Below are 19959 nucleotides of genomic sequence, written 5' to 3'. Positions count from 1 at the left end.
TTAGCTGGATTTATGCGCAGCCCCGCCTTCCTGTGGGAATCACTATTGATTTTTAGTCCAGTTTGGATTCTATCGTATGAGAGTATCTAGATGTTTGCCTCCACGGATTACAACAATATTGTCAGCGTAACCCTGGACTTGTATTCCAGTATTTACTAGCACCCTAGGAATTCATCAAATACCATACTCCGCATAAAAGGCGATAATACCCCACCCTATCGACAACTTTGAATAGTGTTCATGACAATTGAATTGCTACCTGTCAGTACTTCGATTTGCCTACTCTCTGGCATTTTATTCATCTAGGAGGCCGGAGTATCCTTCGCTGTTTTTGGATGTCGGACAGAATGTTGTGGTTTTCCGTCGTAAGATAGGACCCTGGAAAACGAGTTCTGAGAAGGATTTGCCCTCCTCATTCTCGGTAAATTTTCCATCTTTCTTCTTGAGACTGACAGAATAGCCTGGATGCTTCTGTGGTGTTTTCGATCCCTTCACAGAGTTATTTAAAGCTACTTCGTTTTGTTTCCCTGATCGCGTTACTATACACTACTGTACATTTTTGTAAGTCGGTCAATCTTTGGTTTTTTTCCGCAGTGAAGGGTATTCGAACCTTGCGACCTTCCGTCTAAGTTCCTTTAGGTATTCTATCACTGCTCTCCGTTCCAGTTTGCTTCTTTATATCACCCGCCCTTTGCAGGTGAGCCATGTTGTTGCTTAGGTGCCTTGAATAGGGGTCCCAATCTGTTCTCCTGGGGTTCCTTACTATTCCTTTTATTTTGGAGCTTCCCTCAAAGGGCTAATCCGACACTCCCAATTCTCGATCTACTGGTCATCAGAATATTCCCTTGAGTTATGTTTATTACTTCTTGACTAATGCAGTTCGCGGATGCAATTCAAGAAGGTACTCACCTCTGCGATTAGCGTTGCTGCTTCCCCGGACATCGTGTCGGGGTTGCCATTGTAGCCCAGAAACTTCACCAGTGTAGCGACGAGTTCCAGTGAGATTTAGCGAGATGCTTGCCATAATTGCCTCCCGAATTCTCTCTCAGTCAGGGCTTCTGAGAAACTTCTTCTGCAAGACTTTCTTCATTTGGGAGCTGGTTTCTAAGTGGATTTTGACTACAAAAATACGACAGAAATTCACGAGCATCACAATTGTGAAATGCAATGCACCATCGGTGACTTGCCATGTAGTTGAGAAGGATGATTTTTATCACCAATCATATCCAGCCCAGGAGAGGCTTCCTGAAGATGATGTTTTGATCATGATGAGTGATCTGAATGTGAAGGGCAGCTCTGACAACACCGTGCACATACATATGATGGGAAAATAAGGTCTTGATGACCCTCAAGATGATATCCGAAGCGCCGCCTTGTTATTGGTTGCATATTGTCGCATAGTTTGCTATAAGGTCAGTCAATTGGCCGGCACCCTACGGCAATCAGATTGGCCAGTTTGTGAAGTACGCAACAAGAGATTCGCTGACGTCGACTTCAAAAGGGCTTACGTATTACGAAAGCTACTAATTCTCCTAAAAATATCGGTGGACAGCCAAGCCAAAATACTCTTTCCTCGGGTGCTACGCAGGCTTTCGGCTACGTCCGGAAGGGGTATCACAGGGTTCGGTTGACCGCAGAATCGTAAAAGCGGATTGATGTGCGGAAGGCATTAAAGCTGTATTGAAAGCTGTATATGATGCAAAATCCGGAGCAGCTGAACATAGTATACGCCATGACAAAGGAAACTTTATATTGTGCTGGTCAGGGAAGCAAGGACTGCAGCCGACAACAATGATTGCACGAAAAACTCACATACTGTCGAAAATATTTCGATGGTCCTGGGGGGAATGTTCCCCTCTTTTCATTCAACATCCTGGATAAGGTGGAAAGAACACTTCATCATGATTCTGAACCATATCACTTCCGGTCAAGTTCCTCCTTTTGGGGATGAAGTGACTAGTCACCGTGACATGCGGATACGAACTGTTCCTCAAAGTAGAAGAGAACTCATTTCGGCTCACTGTACTCAAACGGAATAAAGTGCAGACCTGCTACTTCTACTCGTATGAAATCTTCGGAATCCGAGACATTTCCCAGGGAGTGGAGGAAATCCGTTTTGAATGTGACAATTGAAGGGGTATCTGCGTGCTCCCTGCCATTGTAAAGATAGTAGTTAAGACAACCTTGAAACGCACCAAAGAGTATGTCAGAAGCTTGATCGGCAAGAAGCAGGATCGCGTCCGCTGTAGATCCTTCTGTATTGATACCATACGGATCAAATGGAACAGTATGCGGAGTTCACGATTTCGAAAAGGCTTCCGATTTCGATCACAACGACACATGATGACACAAAATGTCACGTATTGAATCGAAGTAAAATCTGAGAGGAATTCGAAGTTCAAAGCGGGGTCCGCCAAGCATCTTGTCACTAATGTTATTTTTGCTTGTTACCGGTGACGTTCTTCATGCTGCCTTGTTTGGAAGGAGTAGAGGAATCTAATAAACCATGACATCTTTCCTCAAACACCTCGACTACACTGATGGCACCTATTCTCTGACCCGGTCATGGATCTTAGCTAGTGGCTCTGAATTTGGAAAGAGTGGTAGGTGCAGTTGGAGTGACGAGAAACACGAACAAAACCAAGGTTCTTAGTCAGTTAATTGGGTTATTACACTCTCCCTCTACACCACGAATAAGTCGCGATTGTTTTGTGAAAATGTTCTCCCAGTGTTGCTATATGGAAGCAGTACATGGAAAGTGACCACCAGTGTCACTCGAAGGCTCCAAGCCTTCGTTAACACCTTGGTTGGCCTGTTAGTCGTGCGTGATATAATTGGAAGGCGGAAGTGGCACTGGTCACACAATAAGGGTGAGTCGTGCATTCCATTGCAGTGGAACCCAGTATCTTAAGATCGCTGATGAGTGGGTTGCTGAAAGAGTACTTGGCGCTGAACAATAGAGGCGAGATGCGGGCATCTCTGGAAGGAGTTGAAACCCATATCCGAGGATCGTGTACGATAACGTGTGAGCGTGGTTGACGAGCTATGTTTCAAAAAGGTGTCAATGGCGACTATATATGCTTTAAAAATTGACCATGATTATTCGATCTTATACCAACTGCAGTTTGTTTGCCCAGGTTATCGTGGCAAGTTTTGCTTGCGCAAGGAAAGCTTTCCATTTAATATATCAGTGCGATTTCTTAGTTTCTTAAGTGGTAGTAAGTCAGTTTTGCATGATTTATATCCAGGATATGTACAAACATATACAGTCGATATCCCCTAAAAATCCTTAATTTTTGGTGCCATATTCACTTCAATCTTATCAAAACTTTCATTCAATCCCAGTCCTAGGAATCCTAGGGTTCACCTGAACTTAGATTTAGACTAGCATTGCCAATTTTATCTAAGTGGAAACTATCACAATTGCGAAACTTGAACCTGAAGGCAAAAGTGGGCATGAGCAGAACAACGCCAAACGTTAAATTCGACAAAAGTTCCAATCCCACTTTGAATGAGGTCAACGCCCTCTCAGATAAACGCGGGAAGAGTTACAATAGTAGCAGATGTTGATTTAGATACAGCAGAAAGCATCTTCTATCTTTTTACTTGCCTGGGACGACAGTACAAATTGGAGATGTACAGATATCTTCATAGATCTTCACGCGTTTAAGGAGGATGGCTCCAATGACACTTAGGATAGAAATCGGGATCAAATTAGGCTCCGTTTTACACTCGCACGCCCTTCAGAAAGCACATCCTTCTCTTATATTTTTGGAAATATTTGCTGAATATAAGCTTGGACGTATGTAAATGCAGTAACCAGATGGATTCCAAGATTTAACAGATTTATTACGCCACTTCGTTTATCTGCCTACAATGTTCATAAGATTTCAAGGATAACGATTGCGCTGCTGTTCAATGCTAATATTGAGATGGAAATTTTACAGAATCGTCCTATTTCCATATCGCCGATGATGCCTGGATGCCACCATCGGCAATTGCACATTGGAAACGCAGAAACATGAACGATAACATAGCAAACGTGAAAATCCATGTAAATAAATTCATATGCATTTCCGTGAAGATCAATAACTTAGATCGATGTCAAAATTTGCAGCATGATCTTAAATTAAATTTTACAATGTTCAGTGCTCAGCCGTAATGCATACAAACAGATACTCGTACATGTCCAAACGATATGATACCGATACGATCTCAGGGGTAACAATAAAACTACAAGATATGATGCATATCTGCAGAGATTGCAGGAATTACATGGAAAAACTTGCAGAAAAAAGGCTTATACCAGAAATGTATCATACACGGCGTCGTGACGGTCAAACAAAGGCCCAACGAACAAGAATCACCGGATCACTGGATGAATTTGAAAAGATACGAAACTTCGTAGGAGGTCTGTCATTTGTCTCGCTGCTTTTTTTAGCATGAATGAATAACATTTCGATTCGCTGCAATCAATAATGTTGCAGTCGTAACAGAGATATGACATCTGCTTGTTCGAGGATATCTGCTACAACATGTCGTTTGTTATGTTATGATGCAATGAAAATTCGAATGGGGTTCTCTCGATGATAAAGTAATGCCGACTAATCGTAAAACTTAATACGTGCAGGGATTTTTCAAAGGGCCTTGTGAAGTATGGAGTAACGAAGAAATCTGTGAAACCTAGTTTAGTACTAATCGCCAAATTATAGAATGGCATTAGAGGTTAATATAGTTATCGAAGACTCACAAACAATTCCTTGTTTATGGACCTGAAGGTTGTAAGAAAACTAACTATGCACAACAGGGATTGCTTCTACGTCACATGTTTGCATGGAGGGTTTCCACAATAATTCATACGGAAAAGTGGGAGGTATCTGATGGAAGGAGTAACTTTGGTTCACCAATTGCTCTATTTGCTACCGACTCAAATTGTTACTAAAAAACTGAAGAGTTAAAAGCAGTAAAACCACAATTGAAAGGAGGAGATACAGAGTCAGTTGCAACTAGGTATGAGCCCCAAGACCCCTGAAACATTGAAACAAATGAACCCCCTAAAATACCCTTTCTAATTTGGCTTTGGAAAAAGGAATGCGGGATGCTGAGGTAAATGCGAGAGGCGCCTTCCTCTTTAAATTCACTCAACTACTGGCCTATCATGACGATATTGACATCATGGGAAGAACTAACAGAGACGCAAAAACTGCCCTCATCCAGATAGAGCAGGTAACGTGAGAACTTGGGCAGCACATCAATGAAATCAAGGCAAAATATATGCTGGTACCTAGCAAGAAAAATTGCGAACTCTTCACCGCGTTTGAGGGACGAATTCTCCGAAGAATTTTTGTCTCCCTACATGACAATGGACGACTCATAACAGCGAAATCTATGAGCGATACCATGATAGCATGACCGTGTAACATCCTGCTCAACATCGGTTATCGGTTTTCGGTTGTGATTTTCGACCCTAGATACGAGAAATTGTCAACGGTCTCAAAGTTGTATTCTCCTATCCTTATTCTTCCCGTTTGACCAGTGCGGTTTGATGTTGTTGTTTGGTTGGTTTTTGGTGCTGCCGTTGCCAGCATGTATTCGTGTTGCCTTCACTGATGTGCAGCCCAAGATCTCGTACCAATCGCCGTCTGCTCGATCTGGATGAAGGCAGTTTATACGTCTCGGGTGGTTCTTCCCATGATGTCGATATTGTCAGCACAGGTCAGTAATTGGGTGGACTTACAAAGGATCGTACCTCTTGCATTTACCTCAGCATCACTGATCACTTTCTCGAGGGCCAGGTTAAAGAGGACGCATGATAGGGCATCCCCCTTGTCATAGACCGTTGTTGATGCCGAATGTTCTTGAGAGTGTTCCTGCTGCTTCAGGGGCAGCCTAGTCAGTCTTACTAATTTCGTCGGGACACCGAATTCTCTTATGGCCGTGTAAAGTTTTACCCTGGCTATGCTATCATAGGCGGCTTTGAAGTCGATAAATAGATGGTGCAACTGTTGTCCATATCCCAACAGTTTTTCCATCGCTTGCCGCAGAGAGAAAATCTGATCTGTTGCTGATTTGCCTGGAGTGAAGTCTCTTTGGTATGGGCCAATGATGTTCTGGGCGTATGGCGCTATCCGGTCTAGCAAGATAGAGAAGAATATCTTATAGATGGTACTCAGCAACATGATTCCTTTATAATTGCTGCACTGCGTGATATCTCCCTTTTTATGTATGAGACAGATAATACCTCTTTCCCAGCCGTCAGGCACTGATTCTCTGATATCCCACCCCTTGAGCACAAGTTGATGAACCACTTGGTATTATTGGTCACCTCCATATTTAACTAATTCGGCTGTAATTCCGTCGGCTCCTGGCGACTTAGGATTTTTAAGCCGATGAGTTGCCCGGACACTTTCTTCTATACTTGGTGGTGGCAGTAGTTGTCCGTCGTCTTCGGTTAGCGGGACCTCCAACTCGCCGATGTTCTGGATGTTCAGTAGTTCGTCAAAGTACTCATCCAATCGCTCCAATATATCCATTCTGTCGGAAATCGGATTTCCCTCTTTGTCTCGGCAGGATGAGCATCGAGGTGTGTAAAGATTCATCTTCCTGACTAGTTGGTAAAACTTCCGCACCTGGTCGGTCGCTCCTTGTACTTTTCGAGTTAACAGACCTGTTGGTTCTCCCAGGCTTCCTTTTATCGTCTGTGAAGTAGCTTTTCTGCTCGGAGTTCGCGATAAGTCCCTGCGCGTGCCCGCGTTCTTTGAAAATGAAACATTACTCGGTATGCAGCATTCCTCCGTTCCGTTGCTAGCTTACATTCATCGTCAAAACAGCAGTTCCGACTCCTTTTGCGGCTGGGGCTAAGTATGTTTGTGGCTGCATTTATGATAACGTTCTTCAGGTCATTGTGAAGATTATTCGCTGATGCTTCATCTCCAGGATCTCTGCGACTGCGGTTATTACGGCATCCGTTTCCCTCTTATAGGTGTTGGGGAGGGCTGTGTTGTGGATGGCTTCAGTGTTAACTCTCACCTGATTGTCAGAGGGGATTCTGGGTGGTGTTGTTATTCGAGCTAGGAGCACCATGCCAACGAGGTAGCGATCCGAGTCGATATTGGAGGTTAGATATTTTCTTCGATTTGTAGTTAAACCTAAAATTGATAGACCAGTAGCTTATTCCAAACAACAATTTTTATTTTACAGTGTAGGTATATATGATATTTCAGGAGCAACTTAGCCCCTTCATCAGTCCAAAGCTTCTCACCCCCCTATATGTTCTGACATTCATCAAATGTGAGAAATGGTGGAGTTCGATCAAAACGTGGTCGGTTTGGTTGAAAACGGTCCAGTCTGGAGAGGCGCACGTATGTTTGTGACCCGCTTTCCGAGCAAACCAGCTATTTCCCACAACCATTTCGTGTGACACTGTTAATTGAATAATCCGCAGTCCGTTATCATTTGTATTTTGATGTAAGCTATGAGAACCAACGTATCACTTGGATACGGCCTCCGTCCCTACTTGGCTGTTAAAATTCCCAACTATGATTTAGATGTCATATCTTGGACAAGCTTCGAGGGTTCGTTCTACTGCCTAGTAGAAGGTATCCTTCTCCGACTCTGCAGTCTCCTCTGTAGGGGCGTGAACGTTTATGAGGCTTATATTTCTAAATTTGCCTCACAAGCGCAGAGTGCATTGCCGTTCGCTTATGTTTTCAAAACCGATAACAGCAGGTTTCATCTTTTGGCTGACTAAAAAACCTACTCCGAGTACATGGTTTACTCAGTACAGACCCTCTTGGAAGTACACCACCCGGGTTAACGGGTGAGAGAAGTGGTAGGGGGAGAGTTGACGGTTCTTGCAACCCCTTCAACTCGCAAGTGTTGCAAGAGGAACTGGAACATTGCGAAAGCGGTAGCTATCCTTGAAAAGGTGAGAGCTGCAATACTGTCCTTTGAACATTTCAAAGCACTTGGCATGGATTGCATCTATCCGGCAATGCTAAAGGAGGGTGTGGCCCATTTAGAGCGACCTCTGAGAAATATTTTTCGAGGATGTCTTGCTCTGGGCTACGTGCCTTCTTCTAGGCAACAGGTTAAAGTAGTTTTCATACCGAAACCTTGGAAAGATGACTATTCTAATCCAAAGAACTTCAGACGGATCAGGTTGACTTCATTCTTGCTGAAAGGTTTGGAGAGACTGGTGGAGCGTCATATTCGTGGAAAGGCACTTAGGTGACACCCACTTAGTGAATACCAACATGCTTACCAACGTGGAAAGTCCTGTGAGTCTGCTCTTCATTCTTTGGTCACAAAGATAGAGGATGCAACTTTGAATGGTGAGTACGCGATGGGGGTGTTCGTGGACATTGAAGGGGCTTTTGACTGTGCGCCTTTTCAAAAACTTTGTGATGCCGCCAGAGCGCATGGTGTTGATGATGCTTTAATTAAGTGGATCCATGCTATGCTAATGCAAAGATTGTTGTGCGCTGAGGTAGGAGTCGATCGCTACCTGACTACGGAGGCAACGAAGGGCTGCCCCCAAGGAGGTGTGCTTTCGCCGCTTCTGTGGAGTATGCTGATCGACTCACTGCTATGCGAACTGCAAAATTTGCCAATACACGCTCAAGCTTATGCTGATGACGTGGCTGTACTTGCTGTTGATCGGGATCTTGGAACGGTGTGTAGGAATATACAGCGTGCCATTAATTTGATAGATAGCTGGTGCCTTAAACATGGTTTGTTGACCTTTGCCTCGACATGAGGACTCAGACCTCATGTGGTAATGTGGATATACGTTGCCATCATTAGGCCGATGTTCGTATATGCATCCGTAGTGTGGTGGGTTAAGATGAGACAAAAAGGTTTTCACGGTAAACTAGCTGCACTGCAAAGAACTGTTTGTCTGGGTATGAGCACGACATCCGGCGCAGCTCTGAATGCACTACTCAATTTGCAGCCCCTGGATATATTTATTCAAAGCACTGCAATGAGAGCAGCTCATAGGCTAATTCGATTAGATCTATGGGAAAACAACGGATATGGGGGGACAGAGCATTGGAAGAGTTACTGGGAGGACTGAATCCAGTTCTTACAATGCCTTCCGATTCTCGTGTCCCCATACATCTGTTTGGTAGAAGATATGTAGTTACTCTGAAGCGTAGAGAGGACTGGGAAGACCCAGAGGAATGCGTGGAGGGATATACGGAAGTCTTCTACACCGATGGCTCAAAAACAGAAGAGGGTTATGGAGCCGGAGTCTACCTCTCGAATAAAAACGAGAAGTGGGCTTTTCCTTTGGGACAATATGCAACGGTTTTTCAAGCCGAAGTTTATGCGATCCTAAGGGTTGCAAACTGGGTGATTGACGAGCGGTTGAAGGGCAGGCGCATCGCAATCTGCAGTGACTGTCAAGCTGCACTGAGGGCACTGAGCAGTCCTTTGATCACCTCGAAAATCGTTCAGGAATGCAGAAACCGTTTGAACTCTATGTCTAGATTCAATACGGTGGAACTACTCTGGGTACCTGGTCACTGTGGCATAGAGGGAAATGAAATCTCGGACGCTTTAGCGAAAGAGGGGTCAATCTCCCCTATGCCGGGACCGGAGCCAGCAATTGGGGTATCAGTAGCATTGGCTAAATCTGTTTTCAAAAACTGGGAACAAGTTTCCCATAATGACAAGTGGCAGAGCCTAAATGCTGTTCGACACACCAAACTTTTCCTGCCAGAACCCAACATACGCACCGTAAAGTTTATCCTGTCGAAAAGCAGGTGGACTTGCAGGTGTATTGTGGGCATTCTGACAGGCCATAATTCACTAGCGGGGTATATGTTCAGAATAGGAATTACCGAAGATGATACGTGTCCCTCCTGTAATGAGGAAGCAGAATCCACGGAGCATTTCCTATGTGAATGCCCCGCCTATGGACGCATCAGGCATCAGATCTTTGGTGCCGATGTTCTCCAATTACGACGGGTAGCATCACATCCACTAACGGAAATCCTACGATATGTTAACGAATCCGGAATATTCCGTTAGAGGGGGGACACGAGTACAATGGGCCAACACGGCCTGAATGCTCAGAAGCTGTAGCTTCTCCCCACCATACACACACACACAAACACAGAAGGTTCACTGTATGGCCACTATAATATATGGTGTGACGACTTTTCTTCAAGAAACCGGTCCCTGTCCAACGCACTCCTGTAACACTGCTATATGAACCCTATATTGGAACAGGGTATCGGCTAGTTGCTCAGCAGCTTCATCTCTGTACAGGGAGCGCACGTTCCATGAGAAAATACGTAAATCGTTATTCCTTTGTCGTTGCCGGGTTCGTCGTTGTATTATCCATCCTGTCCGAGGCTCCGGTTTGGCTCCGTAACAAGTTGTTTTCCGTGTAGGGTTGTCAGCCCTACTCAACCCCCAACCTGGAGGACCAGTTGGTACATTTTGTCCCGTTTTCAGCGGCGGGAGATTCGCCTTCATCCTTGTCCGTCTGCAGCTTTTCGTTAAGAAAGAGCTCCCAGCGGTCACCACGTGGATGTGGAGATAGGGTTTGGTAGTAGAGCTGTTGGTGTTGGTTGAGCAGGCATTTCCCAGGTTTTATGCTCCATGGGGGGTACCAATTCACGTTTCGCTCTGGGACCTATACTACCCTTTGACCACCCACAAGCGCTCCATTCATACATGCTATTTCACAGCAGGGACACTAGTGCGGAACACCTGCTGTCACAATTTACTCTTTCGGCCGTCATCCATACATTACCAGAGAAGTCTTTCCGAAGGATAATTCTTAGTTAACCGAGCCAAGCAGCAAAGGGCACCAATTTATTTAGAGTGCCCATTATCCAACCCTAACAGAGAATAGCATGTTGTGTATGTTATTACCCCCTCCAACATTTTCGCCATAGTGTCTAAAAGGCAGATAGGGCGATATGAAGAAAGCCAACTAGTCGAGGTTTAGAACTCCGGTAGCTGAACTGACTTCTGCCTCTTCCACTGAAGAGCAAATACTATTTCCATCATGCCCGACTCATATATCCTTGTTTCAAACCTCTTTTCGGAACTAGTTGGAGTCTAATCCCGGAGCCTTTCAATATGTCCGCAGACCCTCGCAATTTCCCTTCAGTAACCTAAGAAGACGTCCGATTGAACCGTTGGTTAAGGTCAAATCTCCTTCAGTTGCATTTACTTTCAACATTAGCGGTGTTGTTCATTACAACCCTGCAGGAAGCGCACCATATATAGCCTTTTTAAGATTACTTTGCAAATTCCAGTATTATTTTTCCTTCACTCACTTATATAACGACTTTCCTCTTGCCTCTCTCCGCGCTTGAAAAAACACGACGATATCGCACCGTAGAGATTTCCTGGTTCCTCTAGTAGTGCGCATCATAGCGCGCACGCCTCAACTATTCGTAAGGATAGGTGACCGGCCATTTCTATAGCTGTTACTTTCGGGCCGTAATCACACTCTAAAGTCGCCAAAAATTCTCTACTTCAAAACAACAGGGAAGCCAGCCAAGGGTTGGGGCTTTTCTACTTCCAGTACTCTTCGGGTGTCGGGAAAGGTGGCCCAGGTATCGAGATATGTCACAGCGACCCTAACCCTCTGCTGTTTGTCATTCAGCTTCTTCATTTTAACGCATGCCGATTCTGAATTCTTTATGCATAACCGTTTCTTGCCAAAAAAGATTGGGTAAGATCGCTTACTGACGATTTCTGAACTGAGCTAGTTAGATTTTTGAAGTGCCGATTTAGGCTTTGCTTTACAAGCTGTGTACATTTGTCAATAGTGGGTAGTTTATCAAAATTTCAATAGCTTTTGTTGATTGTAAATTATGGAATCCTTCAAGAGTGGAGTCAGACATTTTGAAGCCGGGTAGCTCCCACTTAATATTATATGGAGTAGCTGTGATTATCTGCGATGAATATATATCCCTACATCTTAGAATATACCATACACATGTGTCCTCAATGTTCTGAATAACACTCGTTAACTAATAACAACCGAAAATAATGTTTACTTTAATAGAAGGCTCAGGAAAGGAATATCAACTGGCGATGCTGAATGATGCCTACGAATCCTATTTCATTATTATCGATGATCCGTCGAGAGAGGTCCACAACATTAATTACATCCCTTAATTTTCCACATGGTCAACTAACACCAAACATCTTCAAATTCCTTCAATCTTTCGAAAGTACTTTCTTTCCAAGTACCTATCCGGGCCACCAATGAAGCAATTCGACACAATAAAGGAAAGTAGGAACCTTTCTGAGCAGACAAATGTGTGGATTGATATTTTTCCATTTCAGATACCAACATCTTCTTCCCAAACACTTCAAGTTATTTTTGTAGGTGTCATTTCTATAAACATTCATTTATCGCGTTTGGTGAAAGATTTTCACAGCTTCACAATGTCGGGGCTATTCAGTGAAAATCTTTTCAGGGACCCTGGCGAGAAAATGTGTATTTTTCTGTAGTTTTCATAATTCGATTGCCGGACATTCGTTCGATGGATTTTTTTTGGGATTCATTCATTCATTTATTTATTCATTCAGTTGTTCATCGGACTTATAGTGTGTTTGGGATGTGGTAATACGAAGGCTGGGCACAAAACCTTTCGGGTGTCCTACACAATTTTCTTGGTGTTATTAGGATACAAAGCAAATGTTTTTAAGTCATCAGGTTGTGATCTATTGTTGGTTGCTACTTTTGTGATTCCATTTTGAAAAGTAAGTTGTTGAGACACGTTGTAAGCACGTTGGTAGACTTGTTCAATGTTTGTGAGTAAACACGTTAGAATGCATCCTTTTATTCCAATTGTGGGAGAAATGTTCAATGGATGGTTTTTGATTATGACTTACTCAGGTGTTGAATTGATTTAAAATTGATGCTGCATTTGAAAAGATATGAGATAGATGTTGATGGTAACGTCACTAATGAATTCAAAGGCAGTGAGATCTTGGGAAACCTCTGAAGGTGATTATCGTCATATTGGATGTATAGATACACAGTAAAAGAACGGAAAAAGCCATCATTGAACAGAAGGAAATTGGGGTGGGAAAGAAAGTTTTATGATAAATATAAGATATCAATTTTTCTAGAATTCGGTAGGAAGGAAGTTCGAAGTGTGATGAGAGTATCAAAACCGTTTTATGTCTCCGTCGGCTTTTATCAAAGAAGCACCCTCTCACCACTCCCCTTTGGTCTTGTTATGGACACTGTCATACGGGATATCCAAGGTTTAGTTGATGTCGAGCGAAAAATGGAATGATCGTCTCATGCATCACTGTCTCAGATTGAATCTGAAGAAAACAGAAATTTTATCAACCGATCCTAATGAACGCTATCACTGCCAGTGCCAACAACCTACCCAAAACTGAGTGATTCTAACATCTTGGATTAATGCCATCGGCCAATAGTGAACTATGCGATGAAATTTCGTCGCTCTTTCAACAACAGGCGTTCTTTGTGATCCACGTATCAACGAACGTCTCAAATCCAAAATTTACAGCAGTGTCGTCCGCCTGGCGCCTTCTATGGTTCTGAGTGTTGGCCGACTATAAAAGAAATTGAGCAGCGCCTCACGGTAATAGAAACGAAGATGTTATCAGATCGCCACGAAAGGAGGTTGCACTGTTGCGAGAAAGGCGTCTTTGACGGTATGAAAACATAATTCACGATAATGGGAATTCACTTGTCAAGATTAGATTGAATATCGAAGTCGATAGCAATCGACCAAAAGACCTGCTGAAACAACAATGGTTTGATATATTGGAAAGTGATTTAAAAGCCGGGTGCCTGCATCTAAATCGGGCCTTTAATAGAGCGAAATGGCACCACCGATCAAGACGGGCCGATTTCGCTTTTGAATGTTACAAACGCTGAAGAAAAAGAAAGAGATACCTATTGATCGTAGTCGACACGAGTCCTGAGTGAATGCATTTTCAAGAATGACGCAGAAGAAATCATCAAATGAAGAGCGCTAATCGGCTGCCAATGGGGCAACATCGATTACACTTCATGGGGAAGAAGAATCTTTTCGATTATTAGGTAGAATTCTGTGAGGAAGTCAAGGAAGATTCAGTTATCCGGAAGCCCACATACCCCACTGTGAGTAAGCGACTCGGTTGTAGAAAACGTCAACGAGGTCATCACACACAGCGCACGAACTAAATATACCCTACAAATAGATTGACGCTTTGATCCTCCGATAAAAAGAAACCCAAAATAGTGACTGGCTGTTTCATCTAGGGCAGAGGTAAACATTGCATCGTCAAACAATTATTGAATTCAGTTCACTCTCTGTGTGTTTGTTTTTTTTATTTCTTGTGGTGTAAATCTTCACAAGACGGGCCTGCATGTGTGATTTTTACTATACGACTATATGCTCCACGGAACCACCATAAGGTATTACACCATGGGGGAGGGGGGAGGAGAGATCAGCTTACTTTAACTTAGTCACCTCCCTTCTCTACGCGCGTACGTAGGTCCATTTTTTCGTCTATCCTGCCTTTCCTAATTTGCCCTGCATGCAGATTTTCAGATACCAGCACCTCAGTTAGAGTCTCTTCCAGGTTCTTCCTTTCTTACACAAAACATGGATAGTGGAAGAATATGTGGGTACTCTGGTACTTCATTGCAGTTGGAACAATCCAGTGGGGTATTCAGTTTAAACCAGTAAAGGGTACTTTGCCCCTGTGCTCCGTGAGAAACTTGAAAAAATCATAATTAATCTAACCGTACCGTCTCTCGAACTACTCCTTCATGACCTTTCCCAAGCGTTGCCAATGCTGTTGCCATCTATTTAAAGATCACTCCAGTTCAGCGTACTTCGTCTGAGATGAAGGCGAGATATACTTTGCATTTTATAAGTTCGTCATCTCATCTACCAAGATGTCAATCGGCATCATTTTCGAGACGACGATCGCTGCGTGATCTGAGACTGTTCTGAAGGCAGAACACACCCTTCGGACTGTCCTTCCATACACTGCCCTCAGTATATGAACGCTAGCTGTGATCCGCAATGCCTTTCCTCAAATTGGGGATTCATAGACCTAGTTCGACCTTACCACCGTAGCTATAAGCAACCTAGAATTATTCCATCGCCCTCCGTTCGCGATCATCGTTGCCAAGGCCACACTTGCAGTGGATGGACCACAATATACTGCATGTGCTGCTATAAGCAACCTAGAATTATTCCATCGCCTTCCGTTCGCGATCATCGTTGCCAAGGGCACACTTGCAGTGGATGGACCACAATATACTGCATGTGCTGCTTATAAGTGAAATTCACATCTATCATCCCTGCCAAGCACTTGGAACTTAAATACAGGCAAATGCTATCCTGTAGAGTAGCGGTACGGTCTTGAATGAAGTGCTCTAATACCCTTCAAGGCCCCGATCCAATATGGATTGTTGCACCAACAATTATCATTAATATGTCGGCTATCCCGTCTTCCTCTGCCTTGCAAAACAGGCATGTGGGGTCTCTAGCACTTTCTGTCAATATGGCCTCTCAACTCATACCTTCTTCATCCATCGGACCAATCAATGCTAAACGAGAGCTGTTTAAGACATCTCTTCAGGGAGATCTATTCTCTTAAACGGCTGACTACCCATTTAATTCAAACTTTTCCGGCCGCCAGCAGCTTCTGCGCTGCCTAAATTGGTAATCGGATTGTAGTCGCTTGAGTATCGCCATAAGCTTCTCGCAAATTTACAATGGACTCCTCCACAAGTTCGTCTCACTTCAAGTGTTCCTTCAAGGCAATGGAAATGTCCCCTTTCGATGTCTATTCATCGTTACGCTGTATCTCATGCTTTTGGGAACGCGCTGCGACATTCTCCCAGAGTTTTTCATTTGAGTGCGAAAGCCGTCAATTTTGCCCATGCTGGAACTTTTCAGCCCTAACATGAGATCCTCTTCTTATGTTCTTTGGATTCTGTTGATATTTCAGCAAAGATCTTTTAGGTCGTGATCAGCTTTGATATTTTTGAGTATCTCCGCATCGTACAGACTGTCCTTGCTGGAAATAATAATTGCCTCTGGGGAAATTCACACCTTGGCTTTCCTTTTTGTTTTTTTGTTGGTAGTTTTAATCCATTCAATGATTTCTTTCCCCTTGGGGAGTGAGATTTCCCTATTCCGAACTTTTAATTCTGCCTTTCGGAACTGTCTAAAAATCTGGTGTATATACGTCTGTCTGCTACAAGCACATTTCTCAGAAACAGTTGTACTCATTGTCGCAAAATTTATTAGAGAATACACACATATGGATTATATTGTTGTACGTTGAAGGTATAGAAGGTCCTCATACACTTAAGGAGGGGTGTAAATATTTTTATCGAATATAGATAGTCACGTGCGGTATCAAATTAAAGGTTTCGATTTGTACTTTTCAAAACTGATGTTAGTTTTGACATTGGTTGCAAAGGAGACGATTGCGGGGTCCGAAAAGGATCCATTACTTCGAAGGCCTGTTCTCAGAAAAGACCCAAACCGAAGGTCTGAAAAAAAACTATAAAAAACTAGACCCGTAAAATCATGAGCATGGAGGAAGCTTCTAGTATGAGTCTAAAACCTTTCGGTCAAAGAAAAGTTCGCGCAAACTTCAGTTACGGAGAGTTTAATTTCAAGGGGAGCTACTTAGCCCTAAATGAATGCTGTGTGAAGAAACAGATTTCTTTGACAGCCTGTATTTTATCAAAAACAGGAAGCACCTGGGATTTATAAAGGAGGAGCTTCACCCTAAAGTATGGACAGATTTACGCTCAATATAATTCGCAGTCATATCATGTTTTGTGAATTATATAAAAGAGCGTTTAACATCTGCGAAGCGTTTCGGTTAGGCCGCTCTCTGGGCAGAAGTGAGGCAGCATCTGACTAGTTGCCTCTGTTCTGGTACGAAACCTTAAAGAGTTCGTTTGTACTTTTAAGGACGATTTTCCTTAGAGGATTTTATGTTTGCCTTGCTGTTGTGAACCCAATAATCCAATGTCAATGTGTTCGTTTTTTATAGATTTAGAATCTATAGTCATTATTTACCAACATCATGTTCAACCATTACCATCAACGAACAAACAAGAAATAAAAACTAAGTGTTCCATTTACTGATGTGGCTTCACGTTTTAACCAAGAAATAAATCCCTCCTGTTTCTCATATTCAACCATAGATTATTGGTTAACAAATAAATATATATGCCAATATATGGGGCTTTTGAAGCTAGTCCTTCGCGGTGGTGAACAGAGGTGTAGATAAGTCTTCGACAGAGATAATGGACCTGAAATAACGCAATGTGTTGCGAAATATCAAAAGTTCTGAAATATTAGCTGCACCAACAACTGTATCTTTAGTGCTACCTATTCTTCTTTTTCCTCAATGGCGCGATAGGCCAAATCGAGCCAAGCCTCAAAGATAGACTTATTCTAACCACTTCGATTCTTTGATCGCGTCCTCCGGTTGGAAAATTTCAGCATCTTCTTATTGGCCTCGTCCATCGTTTCCCTGGCTTTTCCACTGGGTGCCGTCCGTCGGGTGCGCCATTGAATACCCTGTTAGGTATTCGTTTGTCGTCCATCCTTTCTACATGACCGGTCCACTGCAATTTTCGTAGCGTCACCACCGCCGATGCTGCTGGGTCGTCATAGAGCTGGTAAAACTGATGGTTGTTTCTAATTCGCCAGTTAGCAACATCTTTTACCGGTTCCAGTATTTGACGTAGAACGTTAACGTTCAAATGTGTCGATGGAATTCTCTAAGTGCCTGCGTTAGCGTCCACGCTTGACAGCCGTACAGTAGCACAGGTCGTATTATGGCTTTGTAGATTCGGAGCTTATTTTTCCTGTGCACCCTTTTACTTTTCATTATCCGTAGGACTGAGTAGTATAATTTTTTGGTTATTATTATTCGTAGCTGAAGTTCGTCCCTTTCATTACAACTCATCGCTATGTTTACTCCTCAGTACACAAAGTTGTCCATGCCTTCAAAATTAAAGTCATTGTCAGATTTTGTCGTATTGGCGCCTGTCTTCTTGATTGGCTCAAGAATTTTGTTTTGTTTTCATTAATTGTTAGGCCGCTTGGAATACTTCTTTAGCGTCTGGAATTGAACGTGACATGATGGCGACTCCATCTCCTTGCTTTAATCTGCTGTTCGTTTCGAAGCATTGCATTAGCTCACCAAACACCCTCACATGGACCTCAGTCCTAGCCATCGTCAGTTCGGTCATTCGTATCAGCTTTTCTGGTTGACAGAACCTGCGGATAATGCAATATAGTAGTTCTTATTTGGTATCACATGCTTGAAGGAAGTGTACAAAGAGCTGATGCACATCGATATTAAACTCATAGCACTTTTCCAGTAGTTGTTTCATTATCATCTACGACCCAACAACCGGTATCCGGTCTAGGCCTGCCTTAATAAGGAATTCCAGACACCCCGGTTTTGCACTGAGGTCCACCAATTCGATATCCCTAAGAGCTGTCTGGCGTCCTGATCTACGATATCACTCCATCTTAGGCAGGGTCTGCCTCGTCGATCATTGTCTTGTATAGTAAGAGCTTTGACACTATGGTGAAACATTTCGAGCGAAACAGTTTTTGTGAGTTGAAATATGCTCTGTTGGCAGCCAACAACCGTGCGCGGATTTCATCGTCATAGCTGTTATCGATTGCGATTTTCGACCCTAGATAGGAGAAATTTTCAACGGTCTCAAAGTTGTAGTGTGCTATCTTCACTGTTTTCGTTGGACCAGTGCGATTCGATGTTGCCAATTGCCAGACATTGATTCGCTGTTCCACACCGCCTCCAAGTTTAATCAATTCGGCTGTAATTCCATCGACTCCTGGCGACTTATGGTTTTTAAGCCGATGGATTGCACGGACTGTTTTTTCTATGTTTGGTGCCAGCATTTATCCGTTGTCTTCAGTTGGCGGGACCTTCAACTCGCCGATGTTTTGGTTGTTCAGTAGTTCATCAAAGTACTCAACCCATCGCTCCAATATGCCCATTCTGTCGGAAATCAAATTTCCCTCTTTGTTTCGGAAGAATGAGCATCGATGTATGTAAGGCTTCATCCTGCCGACTTGTTGGTAGAACTTGCGCGCCTGTTGCGGTTGCTCCTTGTACTTTTCGAGTTCGCAGACTTCCTGGTTGTCCCAGGCTTCCTTTTTCCATCTGTGAAGTCGCTTCTCCGCTCGAAGGAGTTCGTGATAAGTCTCTGTGCGTGCCCGCGTTCTTTGAGAATGCAACATTACTCGGTATGCGGCATTCTTCCGTTCCGTTGCTAGCTTACATTTATCGTCAAACCAGCCGTTCCGACTTTTCGTGCGGCTGGGGCCAAGTATATTTGTGCCCGTATCAATGATAAAGTGGTTGTGAAGATCATTTGTTAATGCTTCATCTCCAGGACATCTGTTAGCTGCGGTTATTACGAGATTTATTTCCCCTTTATAGGTGTTATGGAAGGCTGTGTTGTAAATGGTTTCAGTATTCACTCTGACCTGATTATCAGAGAGGATTTTAGGTGGTGTCGTGATTCCAGCTCGGAGTACTATGCCAACGAGATAGTGATCCGAGCCTATATTGGCCCACTATATGTTCTTACATTCATCAAGGCAGAGAGGTGGCGGCGTTCGATCAGCACATATTCAATTTGGTTGAAAGTGATCCCATTTGGAGAGGACGACGTCTGTTTGTGGGCCGCTTGCCGCGCAAACTAGATACTTCCAACAACCATTTCGTGCAATACTGCTAACTGGATAATGCGCAATCCGTTATCATTGGTATCCCTATGTAAGCTATGGGAGCCAACGTATAGCCTGAATATGGGTTCCGTCCCAACTTGACTGTTGAAATCTCCAAGTATGATTTTGATATCATCCTTGGGGCAGGCTTCGAGCGTACGCCTAACTGCCTTGTAGAAGGTATCCTTCTCTGACTCTGCAGTCT

The sequence above is a fragment of the Hermetia illucens genome, chromosome 2 (genome assembly GCF_905115235.1).
Source record: "Hermetia illucens chromosome 2, iHerIll2.2.curated.20191125, whole genome shotgun sequence".
NCBI lineage: Eukaryota > Metazoa > Arthropoda > Insecta > Diptera > Stratiomyidae > Hermetia > Hermetia illucens.
Note: the sequence above shows the minus strand (reverse complement) of the source record.